Here is a 5092-nt window from a genome sequence, read left to right on the forward strand (position 1 = left end):
ACGCTTAACCGACTGCGCCACCCAGGCGCCCCTTTTTACATTTATTTTTGAGAGACAGAGACAGAGCACAAGTGGGGGAGGGGCAGAGAGAGAATGAGACACAGAATCTGAAGCAGGCTCCAGGCTCTAAGCTGTCAGCACAGAACCCAGTGCAGGGATTGACCTCACAAACCGTGACATCATGACCTGAGCTGAAGTCAACCAGGTGCCCCTGTACGGAATGATTCTTAAACTGAGCACTCATGGTTGGTAATAAACTACTCTGGTATACCTTGCCTTTTACAATCACAAATTGAATTTTATACTTTTAAGGGTCAATATGTTCCAAACCTGCTTATGCCAGTTTTACTTACTGTAATTTTATAACCTAATTAAATATTATATAAATGTGAGTATAATGAAATATGAGTATAAAGGTAGTTGTTTTTAAGAAAGTTAAGTTGAAGATCTTGAAAGGATTAGATAAGTCCCTTTCCCCCCGAATTACTATCTTCTTTTTAAGTTTATTTATTTGCTCTTTAGTAATCTCTACACCCAACGTGAGGCTTGAGCTCATGACCCCAAGATCAAGAGTTGCATGCCCAGGGCGCCTGGGAGGTTAAGTCAGTTGAGTGTCTGACTCTTGATTTCAGCTTAGGTCACAATCCCAGGGTTGTGGGACCGAGCCCCACATTGGGCTCCGTGCCAAGCTTGGATCCTGCTTGGGATTCTCTCTCTCTGTGTCTCCTTCTCCCTCCACCCCCTCCTTCTGTCCCTCTGCCCCCTCCCCCCCTCTCGTGTGCGCTCGCGCGCGCTCTCTCTCTCTCTCTCTCTCTCTCTCTCTCAAATAAAAAAAAAGAGTTGTATGCTCTTCTGACTGAGCCAGCCCCCTCCCCACCCTGCCCAAATTACTATCTTATTGGTTGTGAGCACATTTTAGAAGATTAGAAAAAAAAAATCATAAAAATCTTGTTAAAGATTCTATGCTCAGTTGTCTCACAGTTGTTTGAATACTTGTTCCATTTTATTTTATTTTATTATTGTATTTTAAAGTGTATTTATTTTGAGAGAGAGAGAGAGTACTCATGAGCAGGGGAAGGGCAAAGAGAGAGGGAGAGAGAGAGAATCCCAAGCAGGCTCCACACTGTTGGTGAGGAGTCCGATGTAGGGTTCAAACACATGAACTGTGTGGTATCACGGCATGAGCTGAAACCAAGAGTTGGATGCTTAACTGAGTGAGCTACCCAGGTGCCTCTTGTTCCATTTTATTATTTTTTTTAATGTTTATTTATTTTTTTGAGAGAGACAGAGCTTGAGCGGGGGAGGGGCAGAAAGAGAGGGAGACACAGAATCTGAAGAGGCTCCAGGCTCTGAGCCATCAGCACAGAGCCTGATGCAAGGCTCGAACTCACCAACTGGGAGATCATGACCTGAGCTGAAGTTGGATGCTTAACCAACTGAGCCACCCAGGTGCCCCGCCTTGTTCCATTTAAAGAAATTGAAATTAAAAATCATGGGTATATATTATCGATATGATACATGTAAGAAAGAACATGTGAAACATAAATTATCCATACTCACAGAGGCCTTGGCTTTCTACCAGGGTATTGGCAGATGAATGAATGTATGTATATTTGTTTTCAGTAAAAATCAAATATTTAAGTTACATATGTATATATTTTTTTTGTTACCTGATCTACTGCTTTTTTTTGTGTAACCAACCAGCCCCAATCCCTATTTGTGTTGGGTAAAAGTTTTTACCTGTCCCTTCAGGAAACAGAGGAGATGCTTTTATATGCTTAGGCTAAAGAAAACCTTTCTCAAAAGCAGGGGTCATCAAATATTTTCTGTAAAGAGCCAAAGAGTAAATATTTTAGGCTTTGTGGTCCAATAAGCAAAATCAAGGCTATTCAAGGTACTTTAAAAAACACATTTCCACAAATTTCTTATTGATGAAATTAAAATATAATAATTATTGAGTACAACTTTTTGTAACAATAGGTATATTAATGAGAAAAAGGGAATTCTTTTTTAAGGTGATACATTCACTTAATTGGAGTTCAGAGTTACTGTTTCCTATCAAAATTGATTTCAAATGTTAATGATGGTCTGTAATAAGATTTTACATATTTCATCTTTGAAAATGTCTTTACATAGATGTGTAGCCAAATATCAGTATCAGCCCACAAGCATATGATTTTAGTGGAGCATATTAATCACTTGGGAAGCATTTATAAAATTATCTTATTCTTTTAATATTTGCCTTTTAGCATATCATTAAATAGCAGATTAATTACTTCCAATTAAGGGTTAGATGGAAGCTCCATAATTTCACTGTTAAGTAGACTTTGAAATATGGAAATTTCTTTGCACTTTCATTGAAGTCCTAAAACTGCTTCTGGAGCTGTAGTTTGTTTTGTTTTGTTTTGTTTTGTTTTGTTTTGTTTTGTTTTGTTTGGAACTGTAGTTTTGAGCTAAGAAAATCTGTCCCCTGAAAATTTGTTTGGGGGTGGGGTACCTGGGTGACTCAGTTCATTAAGCATCCAACTGTGCCTTAGGTCCTGATCTCACAGTTCGTTGCTTTGGACCCTGAGTCGGGCTCTGTGCTGGCAGTACAGAGCCTGCTTAGGATTCTCTTTCTCTCCCAGTCTCTGACCCTCCCTTCCCTTCTCAAGAAAAAAAGAAAAAAAAAAAAACTTAAAAAAAATTGTTTTGGAATGTAGATCTCACTTCTTATTTTAAATTTAACAGCATGAGAAGTGTATAAAGCAACTTGACATTATTGCTTATGATTCAGATATTAATTTTTATCTCAATGACTTGATTGTAGTTTGACTTTCACATATAAGTGTTGTTCTGCCCTGGTAATGTTAGATTGAATTTATTAAATTCTTTTTTTAAAGTTTATTTATTTTGAGAGTGACAGAGAAGGCGTGAATAGGGGAGGCAGGGAGAGAGGGAAACAGAATCCCAAGTGGGCTCCACACTGTTAGTGCAGAGCCCCAGAAACTGTGAGATCATGACCTGAGCAGAAATCAAGCGTCAGACACCCAACTGACTGAGCCTCCCAGGCACCCCCAGGGTTACTTTATTAAATATTGTAAATCTGCAGCAAAAGCAAAGTTTCAGAGCCATTCATTATTTGATAATCTGAAAGAGGTCTATTGTTCTGAAAATTTTCATTCTCAACCCAGAGCTTAAAAGATTAAAATTCACAGGGGCGCCTGGGTGGCTCAGTCAGTTAAGCATCTGACTCTTGACTTCAGTTCAGGTCATGATCTTGAGCTAGTGAGTTCAAGCCCTGCATCAGACTCTGTGCTGACGGGTCTGAGCCTGCTTGGGATTCTGTCTCCCTCTCTCTCTGCTCCTCCCCTGTTTGCGCTCTCTCTCAAAATAAATAAACTTAAAAAAAAAAAAAAGATTAAAAATCACCAAATTTTACTACAGCAAAGTCCCTGAACTGCTCTGTGGTCAGGCAAGTCAGATTATTCAGCTTTGATTTCTGGCAATAATTAAGACCATGACAGTGAGTGAAGTTCACCATCAGCACTGTTGGCTCAATAACACATGATAAATTTAAATATTTTTCAGAGTACCTGCTGATGAAGAATATATTGAATAACTGCCTTGCATCTTAACAAACTTTGCAAATTATCCAACTGAGCTTTTTTCTACTCCACATTACTATTATCAGTGGTAACACATTTTAGCAGATTGCAATTCAAATTGTACTGAATTAGTATTTTCTCAATTTCTGGCCTGTAGTTGTTTAACAGACTATTCATGGAAGCCAATTTTTCATTCACTTAATTTTTTTTAAGATTTCTTTTTTTAGTAATAATCTCTATACCCAAAGTGGGTCTTGAACTCAGAACCCTGAGATCAAGACTCACATGCTCCACAGACTGAGCCAGCCAGCTTAAACTTCATCCAGCTTAAACTTGGCATTGACTCCTTGAATAAACAACTGAGCAGTATTGGTAACATCTTTCCACTCATTGAGAAACAGGGACTTTACATGAACTCATTTGCCTTTTCTTTTTTTTTTTAAGTTTATTTATTTTGAGAGAGAGCATGTGCACGAGCAGGGGAGGGGCAGAGAGAGAGAGGGAGAGAGAGAATCCCAAGCAGGCCCTACACTGTCAGTGTGGAACCTGACACAGGGCTCAATCTCGTGAAGCATGAGATCATGACTTGAGCTGAGATCAAGAGTTGGATGCTTAACAGACTGAGCCACTTAGGTCCCCCTCATTTGCTTTATTTATTTAGTTAGTTACGTAGTTAATTTAGTTTATTTATTTGTTTTAAGAGACAAAAGAGAGAGAGCACACAAGCAAGAGAGGGGCAGAGAGAGAGGGAAAGAGAATCCCAAGCAAGCTCCACACTGTCAGCGTGGAGCCCGATGTGGAGCTTGAACTCACAAACTGTGAGATCGTGATCTGAGCTGAAAACCAAGAGTCCGACGCTTACCCCGCTGAGCCACCCTGGCGGCCCACATTTGCCTTCTTAAAATGATTAATCTTAACTCCCTTTATCCTCAACTTTTGGAGTTGGTCTTTTTGAAAAGCTAGTAGTCTTAAGTTTATTTTCTCTGAATATCCTTCTTCAGCACCTAGAACTGAGCATGGCTTAAGCAACTCACCATTGACTAATAAATTACTTCCTTTTCTTGGCTAATAGATCAGCCTTGGATTTTTCAGATCATGGCTTTTCCTGTGAATTAGAAATATTGGGTGACTACTTAGTGTGCTAATGTTGGTGTATATTGAATTTTTTTTAGCACAGCTGTAGTGTCATTGCATAATAAACACAGTGCTTCCTCGTGTGACTTAATAGCAAGGTAATCCACACTCTCCATCCACTTTGCTTAAAAACATGACATTATCAAAAAAAAAAAAGCATGACATTATCTACTTTCTCTTCTTGTTTTGATATGATGACTATGCACTGGTAACACAAAGAAATAAGCTATCACAGTGCAGTATGTCAGTATGCGCATGTGGCAGTCAAGATGCTGCTGAGTTATATAGCTTCTTCGCTGATTTCCTCAGTGTGATTTCCACTCTGTGGTGCACTGAGCAGCAGTGCACAGCTCTGTGAGCACCACATACAC

The 5092-nt window shown here is 39.3% G+C and overlaps 1 long non-coding RNA gene across 1 annotated transcript in view; it reads left to right on the forward strand.

The window, feature by feature from the left end:
• Nucleotides 1-4343, forward strand: part of LOC121012418 (uncharacterized) — a 24985-nt gene extending 20642 nt beyond the window's left edge. Inside the window, exon 3 of the long non-coding RNA XR_005782099.1 lies at nucleotides 4334-4343. This is a non-coding gene — a long non-coding RNA (uncharacterized LOC121012418). The remainder of the gene's footprint in view (nucleotides 1-4333) is intronic.
• The last annotated feature ends 749 nt before the right edge of the window (nucleotides 4344-5092 follow it).

The sequence above is a fragment of the Herpailurus yagouaroundi genome, unplaced genomic scaffold, assembly GCF_014898765.1.
Source record: "Herpailurus yagouaroundi ecotype Mexico unplaced genomic scaffold, PumYag 196, whole genome shotgun sequence".
In the NCBI taxonomy this organism is placed as follows: domain Eukaryota; kingdom Metazoa; phylum Chordata; class Mammalia; order Carnivora; family Felidae; genus Herpailurus; species Herpailurus yagouaroundi.